Source organism: Lagopus leucura, unplaced genomic scaffold (genome assembly GCF_019238085.1).
Source record: "Lagopus leucura isolate 7727_CA_CO unplaced genomic scaffold, USGS_WTPT01 Super-Scaffold_100026, whole genome shotgun sequence".
Lineage (NCBI taxonomy): Eukaryota > Metazoa > Chordata > Aves > Galliformes > Phasianidae > Lagopus > Lagopus leucura.
The window spans coordinates 3,647,176-3,658,828 of record NW_024962277.1 but is presented as its reverse complement, the minus strand read 5'-3'; positions in this window follow the sequence as shown (position 1 = coordinate 3,658,828).

Below are 11,653 nucleotides of genomic sequence, written 5' to 3'. Positions count from 1 at the left end.
AAGAAAGAAAAAGAAAGAAAAAAAAAAAAGAAAAAAAAAGTTGGAAAGCCAACGGCAGCTGAAAAACTTCGTGCGGAGCGCATGCGCTCGGAGCCGACCTATTACAGACTGGGCTGCATTTTAAAGCTGTACGGCAGCGAGCGGGACCCTGCTGCAGCACCGGGGCGCCTTGGGGGGGCGAGCAGCACTGAGCGGCCCTTCGGGTTCCGGGGGCTGACACCGCGCGGCAGCGCTGAGTGCTGTCCGAGAGAGCCTCTCCGGGCCGGGTGGGCGTTGCGTGCCCCGTGCCACGATCCCTTCGTCGGTATCCGCGGGGCTCCCCACGTGCGGGCGGTGCGCGGAGCACATGGCCGGGCCGAGGGGGTGCGGCGGCGGTGCGGTGCGTGACACAGCGTCGCGTACCGCGAGTACCGCTCGCCAAACGCTGGGGGACGGAACGGGCTCGACGTTTCGGGTTCCTCCTTCTCCAGCGTCTTTTTCCGCTGTAAATTTGGCAGGTTGTTGACAAAGCTGTTCGGGTTCAATCTCGAACGGGCCAATGAGAGCTGAAGGCGACGAGGGCTACGCGGTCCCTTTGTACTTCAGAGCGCTTTCACCGCTCCGCAGCCCTCGGCCGAAAGTTTTGCCTTGCGCCCGAGCCCGGCGCTGCTGATCGCGTGGGGGAACATTATCAGAGCAGCGCTGGGAAATCCCAATAGGCAGCGAGAGCGACCCTGCTATCGATAAATGCTTTCACTCCTTCAAATGCATTGCACTGCAAAATCTCTTCTGCAGTCCGACGGGGATGGGGGGGAAGGGGGAACGCGCGCACCGGGGCTGCAGCTGTTCCCTCGCCGCGGTGCAGCCTTCCAGGTACGCGCTGCCCCCGGGCAAAGCCCCCTCCATCCGCAAGCCCCCGGCTCTTGTCCGCCCTCAGTCCTGCACTGCGGCTCCGTTCGGTGCCCGGTGCAGGGGAGCTGCCCCATAGGGCGTCCCGGGTTCGCTCCTCGGGTAAATGAGGTGCGGCACCGGGCACCCGGAGTGAGAGGTGGGTGTACAGGGGGAGGGAGAGATAAAGGGGTTCATTGCTGTGCGGAAGGCCAACCTGAGTTTTACGCCTGGTAAATAATATTTTATTGCCTTTGGTTTACTGTGGCATTTCAATTATCCCCTTTAGGAGTCTGCAGACTGCGTGGGTTAAAGGTCATTTCTCAAATCACTAGAATTAGGAAAGAATAGCAGAAATCTGGAAAGAGGGGAGGAGTTGTGCCGTAAAACAGGAAAGATCGCCTGAAATCAGCTAATAAAGAGCCCCGAGCTGTTCACCGTGTGCCTGTATTCCCAAGGGATGTTCAGCATCGGGTCATGGCATAGTGCTGTGGGCTCAGCAGGCGCTCCTGGGTGCTGGTGTACACACCAATAGGACTGGGGAATGAATAAATCACGGGCACATTTTCAAACCGTGGCTCACAGAAGTGGAAATAAAGGGCAGAAATCCAAACATCCTGCAAGGCTTGAAGAATTTTAATTTCTCCTCGCTATTTAAACCAGCTGGGTGAAGCTAAAGGGGGCTGGAGGGAGGAGTGCTGACGTTGCAGGCATTGGTGCTGCCTGAGCTGTGGGTTTGTGGGGTTGCTGGTCATGGAGCACCATGGTTAACAGGACAGTCGTGCCACGTGCCTACTGCAAACATCTGAGCATTTTCACGAGGAAAAAATAAATAAAAAATGAAATAATAATTTAAAAAACAACAACAACAAAACACCCCAAAACCGCAGGCTGCTCAGTAATCTAATAGGAAGTGCAAAAGTGTCGGTGAATATCTGAACAGCAGAACCCCAGAGGAACAACGCAGCTGGTTAGAGAGATGGAGGTCGGCCATGGCTCTGGTGGCTCAACAGTTCTCTGTAAGACAGAAATAAATTATTTCCAGTGTCTCAGGTGGGTTTCTGCCATTTTATTATTCTGCAGAATAATGCACCTTAACTAAGGGCTGTCGCACCAGAGCACTGTGTGCATGTGTTCATCGCAGTGCTGCTGTGTGATTTCTGGCTTTTCACACTGGCCGATGGCAAACAGCCAGTCAGAGGGTGATGCATGTTGCTCCATCACGAAGAACCTGTAGAGAAGCAGAACCCTCTGGGAAAACAGGTCATTTGCTGTGTGTTTCTTTAGGTTTTCATAGTGTTTGTATAAATGATATAGGAAATATCACACATTTCACTGAAACCCTGTGAAGGCAGAACTGCCTACAGCTGCTTTGGGGTTGCTGAACATGGTTTGGGGTGAGGGCCATGCACAGCACCAGAGACGTTTGACAAAAGTGAACACGCTCTGCTGCTCTGAGCATCTAATGTATTCTCTGCCCACTGCCTGGGGACACCTGCCCAGGGCATCACTTCTAATTTTTAAGCTTTGAAGGACATAGATGTAACTTCCTTGAAGTAGTACGTTTGTTTTCCTGAGGCTATTTGTTTTCCTAAAACATGCAATTGCTTTCTTCTACAGAACACTCTGTTGTGCAAAAAGAGGTCTAACCTGCAAAAGAAATGCAAAAGGTGATCTTTTTTTGCCGAATCTTGCAATTTTTTGTTGTGTTCCTATATTCTCAGCCACTAGAAGCAAGAAATAGCATGAGAAACTCTCTCTTTAAATAATTGCATTATATTTCTAGCTTGCATGACCGCTGAAGAAACCTTGACAAGTGAAAAGACCAGAAAACAGAAGAGTGTGGATGCTATCCCCTGTTCCCCACCACTTCCCTCAGATCCACAATGCTGAAAGAAGCCAGGACATGGGGAGCAGCAGCCACTGCAGTGAAAGAACTGCAGAGCAGAGACCAGTATTTATCTTTGCCAACTGAAGTTCTATGGGGCAGTGGGGTGCAAATAAGGAGCAGTAGACAACATAGAAAAGTTTGCCACATAGTGAAGTAGCACAGGTTTGGCACATGCATCAATCTACAAAGCTGTAAAGTCTGTGGAAAGGATTATACCACTTCGTTTGTTAATTGATGATGGCTATTGAGATTTATTATTATCATTAACTGCCTAACAGATAGCCCCCTCAGAACACTCCACATTTCTTTGTGTTATCAGCTGGAGAAGGACAGCTGTGGACTCAATTTTGGTTTTTAATGTGCAAAATGGGTGAGCTTTTCTCACTCCATCCTCCCCTGCAGCCCCTGAACCTTGCTGCCGCTGCTGAGATCACAGGCTGGGTTCAGTGCACAGGTGTGTTTACTCAGGGGTTCAAAATAGATCTGAGGGGGTTCATTATGAAGATGGGAACTAACAGAAGGTTCTGGAAGCAGGATGCCCACAGATGCCACCGTTAGTGGGACCGACAGCGGTCAGTTCAGGTCATGTGCAGGGTGGTGCCTCGCAGCAACATTGGCTGTTTTGTTGAGCAATTTCTGTATTCATACAGACCCGGGAATAGGAGATTCTGGCAATCTGCTCTGAAATAACAAGGCTGCAGAAGGTAGTCATAGGGTCACAGAATCATAGAATCATTTGAGTTGGAAAGAAACTTTAAAGACAGGCACCGAAGGGCTCACTCAGCCCAGCAGCATTTGTTGCTCTGATCTACCCTGCCCCATCCCCTCACTCTGTGCCATATGAGCTTGGGGTCTTTATCTCAGGATTCCTCTCCCATTCACATCACGGCCATCCCCCTCCTGCCACCATGTGTCATTGGAATGTTTCAAGTAGCGAGTCTGGTTTACTTAAAGAATAGTGCTTTTAGAGGAATAATACTTGGCTTTGTTTCCATTAGGACCTTAAAAAAAAAAACGTTTATGGGAGGAAAAATAAACAATCCCACCACCACTCCTTAACAACAGAGTACTTTCCCTCTCCTAATGCTACCAGCACCTTCTTTCACTGAGGCCAAAGGCACCTCCCATAAACTCTGGAGGGCTCTTACAGGTTTCTCCTGAATGGCCTGAGCCCACCTCTGCCCAGCACACACATAAAGGTGCACACAGAGTTCTTTCCCCAGAAATGACCACAAAGGGAGCTCTGCCATGCCAGCTCTGCACCACTGCAGGCACTGCTCTCAGATTTTACTGTTAGTAAATCAGTAGACCACGAGCATGCACAAATGTACATGTGGAAGAGGAAGAGAGAACAGCGTACCATGGGCACCCCCTGAGCATGGACCAGTGTGACGGCCACTCCTGCCATGGTCACAGCCATATGTGTGGAGCTGCATTGCACCTGAGCCACGCTGCTCCCCAGGAAGGATTAGCCAAGGATTATCCAAGCAGGACAGCTACAGGATTTGGGATCCCCAAAGTCTACATAGCTCAAGGAGAAATGTAGGTGGATGCTGTCTGGTGCTCTGACCTGAAATATCTCTGAGCACGTCTTCAAATCTGTGCACACAGACATATCATCAGTAAGGTGTGCTTAAGAGTGAGAGGAGGGAGCCTGGTTAGAGCTTATATGACACTTATCTTAAAGACTGCTTAGATAATTCATCATTTCCTTAGAACTAAAGACATGTCATAACAGCTAAGCCAATGTATATTTGTCTGTGACTGCTTAAAGCCAATACAATCCTGAGCATAGCTATCACTCTATGCACCCTGAGCAACGCATCCGATAAATTTAACCCTATCTTTCCAGCTTCACAACAGTCTGTGAACTGATTCTTACCAGTAATTTGTAATAATACTGTGTAATGACTCATTTTAAGGAGATATTTAAGGTCTAGATTAACTTTGAACTTTTCATTTTCACTATTTAATTAGGCACTTTCTGACTTGCCCTCGTGGTACTCTCGTCTCTATGTTTTCATGGAACAATTAAGGTCTCATTTCAGACCTACATGGTTTTCCTCAGTTTAAACAGAAACTGAGAAAACTTGGCAACAGCACTGATGGTGTAAATGTTTGCCCACAGTGACTAAGACAAGGTTACACCAGCAGTGCAGCCGTGGGACCAGGCTGAGTGATCCCATGGGCATCGAGACTGCACAGGGTCAGTGAGTGTAGACGTGGCACTGAGGGCAAGGGCTTCCCCTGCTAAAAACACTAATCCAGACTTAAGAGTTGGAAATTCATTTTTCATTGACTTCCTTTCATTCTCTTCTTCTGTTTAAGAGCCTAAAGACTGTCACCTTCTCAGAAGGGACCTGACAAAAAATGTTCCTGGTGTAACTATGAAAGAAGCAAGGACTGTGGTGGTTGGAAGCATGCCATGCTTTGGGCAGGGCCTGCCAATGAAGTGGATGATGTTTGTTGCAGTGAGGCTCTGCTGCTCTCCAGCCTACCTGCGTTTGGGTAGAAAAGTCCAAGTACATGTATTCCTCTTGTTCTCATTCTTCATTTAAAGGCAGAGAAAAAGCATCCAAGCAGTTTATCATGCCATTGGAGATGGCCTTCTGTTCTTTATAATGTTACAGAACACTGTCAGCCTTTTTGTCAAATAGCTGTATTTTTGCTTCTGGGATAGCATGACAGGTATTCATTACTGCCCAGTGTGCTTCTTTGAACAGCTGTAGCAATTGCCCAGCCCTGACTCATTGGCATCTTTCCTGGTCACAGCATTTCTTCCATTCAAGCAGGCTGGAATAACCTATAATTCAAAGCACAGCGGTGACTCTGTGATATCACTTTTAACAAAGCAGACAAGCAAAGGAATGGCTACAGAAGTAGCCACTTAATTGCACAGTAATAGTCATCACACTTTAGTTTATCTAATTGTTTTTATTACGGGTTGCCAGTTTAGCAACTTCTCTTTCTTTAAGCAGCTGTTGCGCTAATGTCTTCATAAACCACTTCCTTCTAGAACGTCTGAATCAGTGAGTAGCTTACTCAGTGCAGAGGTGGATGTACTGACCTGCGGCTTGAAGTGAACTCTGTAGGAAAACAGAATCTCATTCATTTCTGCAGGGCTTTATGCAGAACATTTATTGTGCTTTCCTGACCAGCCACATGTGTTTCCATGGAATGACAGAAATGCTAGAGGCTAATACTCTATCTACTTTTCAAGCAAAAGTGCATTTCCATGCAATTGCATCGTCCTGTGACTTTTTGACAATACTAGTGTGAGCATTGTATTATCATAAGTAGGATACTTATGATAATGATAATTCTGATAATGAGGATTTCATAGAAATATGCTCAATTTATATCCATGGAAACTAATAGCATTTCTTCCCTATCCCACAACACCAATTTGTGTTCCTTAGACAAATATTCCCAAGTTTTTCAGTACTTCTCCTTTTCTCAAAAATGTGCTTTAGTTACAAATCCCAACATGATTCCCTAGGTAGGAAAAAAAAAGGAGTACGGAATATATATTTTAAAAGTCACTTAAATAGTTAAATGTGTGATGCAGCAGGACTTTTTACCACTCATTATGTAGAGTAATTCTCTTCAATATATGGACTTAATACTTGCCATTTGTAGTGGATTGGATGTTCACAGCCCTGTCCCTAAGACTAGAATAGTTCTGGGGGGAGCATTCCTTGTCTGAAATACAACTTGAGCAGCATTTTATTATACTGTGACCCTGTGACTATACAATCAGGAGGGACTCCTGGGGTTTATTTCAACTGATTATGGAACACAGAGCAGAATATAGCCAGTGACCTCTGTAAATGATCACATATTTGACTTTTGGATAAGAAGTCATCTAGTCATAAATGATTTATCTAAAAGATTCTATCTGATCTGAGACTAAGCTTCACTCAGCTGTATTAGCAAAGCATGTAACAATTCATAAATTTCACATGCTGTACTACTTTAGAAAATATATTTACATTTTGTATTCTTTACATATATCTGGACTGGATTTTGAAAGCTAACTCACAATGAAATCAGATTTTTAAAATACTTGTTAAAAAGCTCTTCCTAAAAATCTGTTATTCATTTTACGTTGGTGTCCAGTATATAGTAAGAATTGGTAAACTTGTCTGTGTAGCATAATTACAAAACTGTACTAGCACTAGAGTACAGCACTAGAGGGAAGCATCCTTTTCATCTTAATTCCTGTAGTGCAAGGGGGATGTGTGTAACATCAAAACTACCCTCTCTTCAATGCTGGTTTGTTTATAACATGGCTTAAGGAAGCAGCTTTCAAATGCTCTGCGTATGCAAATAGGAAACAAAATTGCAAAATACAACCATCTGATTTTATAAAGTTGTCCCATTCCCCTGGTGCTTGACCTTCATGAAAGTACTAGCCTATTACTCACCAGGGCACTGTTCTTTTCCTGTGAATTACTCAATTCAAACATCTCATTTGCTTTATTTTCAGGCTACAGTTTACTGTCTTTGTCACTTAGTAATCAAAAGGCTTCTCGAAGTGGCCGTGGTGTCAAGGTCCAACAGATCACCTTCAGAAAATGCCTTTTCTTTCCAATTTTTCCCTCATCACCCAGAGTTTAACATGCAGGGCCAAACATCTTGCAATTTTTATGTAGAATTTAAAAGTGAGGGGGAAAAATAATTATTGAGCCAAACTGAATAGGAAAGTGAGCTCTTAAGCACTGTCACTTCTAAAGAATCTATTTTAAAATGCCTGATTTGCACAATTCTCTGGGACACTCATGATGGCAACCTAAAGATGTTTGGAAAATGTCACAAGGTTTTTGTCTTTCAGCCTCCATTCTCCAAGATGCTGATTATTTTCAAATAATAACACAGCAAGCGTTGGAAGGAGAGCATCATCACACAGTACTGAGCAGCACAGGCCCCATCCCATCAGGATAATCCACACCTGGAACATGATTAATTTCAGGCGTTCTTACCTGATGTGCTTCCTGCTGTGTCGTGTGAAGTCCTCAGCACACCTCTGGAGAAGATGGCAAAGCAGCTGAAGAATCACAGATTCCTTCAGAAAAGTTTTCAAAGTGCATATGGCACTTCTGCATGAGGGAATTTAAAGCTCAAAACGTGAAAAGCACTGCAGAAAAGTAGAAAAATCAGGCCTGCATGCTCCTATGACTCCAGTGGAGAATAACAGACAGAGTAGCAGCAAAATGTTAACAAAATAATTCCCTGAGAAGATATATGTAAAGAACAGATGTGGACAAGGTCTCGAAGAGGTGTAGTTATGACTGTGAGTGGTCACGTTAACCCAAAAAGGATTTCTAATTGATTTCAGGACCTATGTCCTGTAGAAATTTTGCTCACAAATTTTCCTCAGTAATTGCATTCTTCTTCTTTAAGTTATGTGGCTGGTTATAGCAAAAAAATAACAGGCACTGATAACCCTCATTCATACACAAAAGATGATATTTTGTGAGGAATTCCTTCTGACTTCAGCAGCATTGCTTGGAAATAGGTTGCAACTGCTCTCTGCTGTTATATTCCTAAACTGTTTCAAAGATACTGGTCACATCACTAAACATTCTCTGTATTTTAGCAGGGTAACTATATTGATTGCAATATTCTTCACAGAGGAAGGAAGATTGTGAGGTATTTTGGTTAATTTAGCTGTAAACTGCACTAACTGGTGGCAATCTGAAAGAAAATTTACGAATACCTGCATAACGCGAAGGTCTGATGAAGAGCCTCCACCAGAATATTCTTGTTTTCATAACCAAGAACAAATTCCTTATCATACGAGCTGGACAGGTCTTTTCCTGTAGTTTTCAGACCTTGATGTTTTATTGACCCAACTCCTTGCTTCAGACTTGAGCTCATGTTCGCCGAGGAAGTACAAGTGGTAATTATGCAGGTCTTTCCTTCCCTGTCATAGGCAACATTCACAAGGGAGATTTACAACCTTCAGCTTTCAGATATGGAGACTGGTTCTTTAACTCCAGTGAGAATAACGCTGACATGGTGAGTGGAATCAGAATTGGAACAAATCCTCTAGAAACTAGCTACCTGGACAGCTGCTCTGGGAGTCTGTCAATATGTTTTCCCTCTTCTTTTTCCTTTAATAACCCCTACTGAAAGGTAGGTCAAAAGTTGCTTTGTTTTAGAAAACAGACTCAGATATAATTCATTTTACTCCCTAAGGCAATAGCAAATTTATCTACAGCAATAGCAAACTAGCCTGCAGACTGAAAGATACTTATTCAATTGTAACAAATACCATGAGATAAGTGAACATAAAGTAGAGACACTATAATGAGAGTCTGTGTTAAGAATAGGTAGAGTGCTGACCTAGAAACACAGTCAGGACAACTATAAACAAAATAGATTGTAAATGAACTTCTGCAATGAAACCTAAGATCTATTTTCTTATCACAAAGCATTCAAAAAGTCAGGCAGTTGGTTCATCTGAATTACATTTAGCTCAAATTTTGATAGATAGAGGAAATGGTTTGGCCCCATGCTCCTATAAACATACGCATATGCTCCAGAGAGAAGGAAATGGGGTACAATCAGAAACCCACTGTAAGTCAATAGTCTTTCAGTCCACTTCAGTAAACTTTGGGCTAGTTCCTTAATGCACACCCTTATCATGGCTGACAACAATCCTGCCTTCACACTTTTGATTGGTCTCAGAGTAGAGAAGGTTCAGAGGGCAGGAGAGCTATGCATGAGGAATATGGCTGGTCCGTAATGACTGCACTTCTGTGACCTTTAGTGGATTGCAGTAGGGATTTTTTTATTTAAACAAAACATAACAACTGTAAGAGCTCCAGGGCAGATCTGTGTTCTCTTTTGGCCTGCGTTAACCTTTAACCAAAATCTGGCCATTTAAAAGAATATTCTTCAGCTGTTTTTCTTTATTTTTAGAAATTTAAAATGAAATATAAAGCTCATAATAAAATGCATATGAGGACACAAATCAACAGGCTTGAGAACTATGTTAGGAATTACCAGACATATAGGTCTTCATTAACTAGGGTGTTGTTCTTGTGAAATTTTCTTGTATGCATGTTATTGTTCACAATGTTATTTATTTCTGTGGTAACCAAAGCAGCAAATACAACAATATTAGACAATAATATTAATATTAATAATAATAAAGCCTGATTGCAAAACAAGTCCACTAAGACCCAAAACAGAGGTGTTTAGATGATGGCGTAATTTGCCATAATAACTGTTCCGCTGCATATTTGGCAAGGCCTGGATAACTCATTTACAAGGAATGCACTTGCTCAAAATACATTCAAATAAAAAATAGTTATCATGCTGCATTATCATGCATTCTCAAAGATATTTCCTTCCTATAGATTTTCCCACGACAAGAAGACTTTTCCCTGAACTCAGGTTAACTGCAGACTGGTGGTTATTTCTCTTGTGCAGCCTTTCGAAAGTCGGTTAGGTGATGTGGAGCCACACATCATCAGTCCTTCACTATCTGGAGCTATCTAACTTCCTCACAGCCTCCCACTCGCCTCTCTGCTGTCTGCTCCATCTGGAGGGAGCTGGCTGCTCTCCTCCAGCCCGACTCCCTGAGCGCAAGGCAGCCAGCAGTTGCCAGAACATCTGCTGTCTCCTGACTTCTCTTGGGTGAGTACCCAAAGCACGGCCTTTCTAAAGTTGGACAGCCGCCTCCACTTGAAACTGGTCGAGTTCAAAGTTCTTAGATTTGTCCTGAGATTTGCAGCTACATGGGAATATATGGTTTAGCTATCTGTGATGTGCAATCAAGTGTACATTTCAAAGGGATACATGTGTTGTCATGAGGATGCACTGATGTTTTGCCTCCTCTTCTCCTACACCAGTAGGAATCTGGTTGTAGAACATTGTTATTCTGAAGGCAGAATCATTTCAAAGATTAAGAAGTGGAAGGAATGCAAAACCAAACAAAGTAAGTCCTTAATTCTGTAATTGTGCTCATCAAAGGTGTGCTTCTCAGCAGATCTGCTCCTCACCAGTGCCTCTGGGCGGCATGAAACCTGAAGTGTGCAGTGAAGGCTGTTCCTTGTGAAGGCAGAGGTTGCCTCATGTTTGAAAACATGCTTTTGAAGAAGAGACATCTTGTCTGAAAAGTTAGGAGCACAAAATAACATCATTGTAATCTTACAGGAGGAAAGTGTACACAGCAGCCCCCACATCAACTGTCTTTTTCATATATGAGGAAAATCCTGCCCTGGCAATGTGCGGGGCTCCCACTGACTTCATAATGGGAAATCTATTGCTTATTTAGAGCTGACTTGGCTTCATTTAGAATGTTTTAATACACCAGTTATTAAAATGTTTTAATGTTTTAGAGAAGCAGTGTCAACAGGTGAAATACAGTGACATTGCTCTCTGACCCTGTTTGCTCTTTCTGATGAGTTTCTGCTCAGTTAGTTGTTTCAGGATCCACTGCTGGGCCTGGAGCACAGTGGGAATACCTGGGAGGTGCAAGAGGTGTTGAGCTGCCTTTATCTGGTTGATGCTGGCACAGAGCTGTTTGGCACTCTCAGAGTGTGTCTGAACAGCCATCTTGGCTTGAAGTACAAACCGACACTCAGCTTCATCCCCTGAATGCTTGTATGTTTGCTCACTCAGACCTCAAGCTACTTTGGTCGAAGTCTGGACTGAACAAACAGGCTCTCTTATGAGGAAACCTCAAGCTCAGAAGAGGCTGACTCTTACTCAGGCTCGCTCCAGGAGGGCTGGAGGAGCCCTTGACTGTATGAACTCAAACTTCAGACTGAGGTGTGCAACCAAAGGCCAGAGTTGTGATCCCAAGAGCTGCCTCACCCCAGGGTCCTGCCTCCTCCAGCAGCCCTCAGAGCTCTTCTGGAGAGGAAGGACACTCCTTGCTGA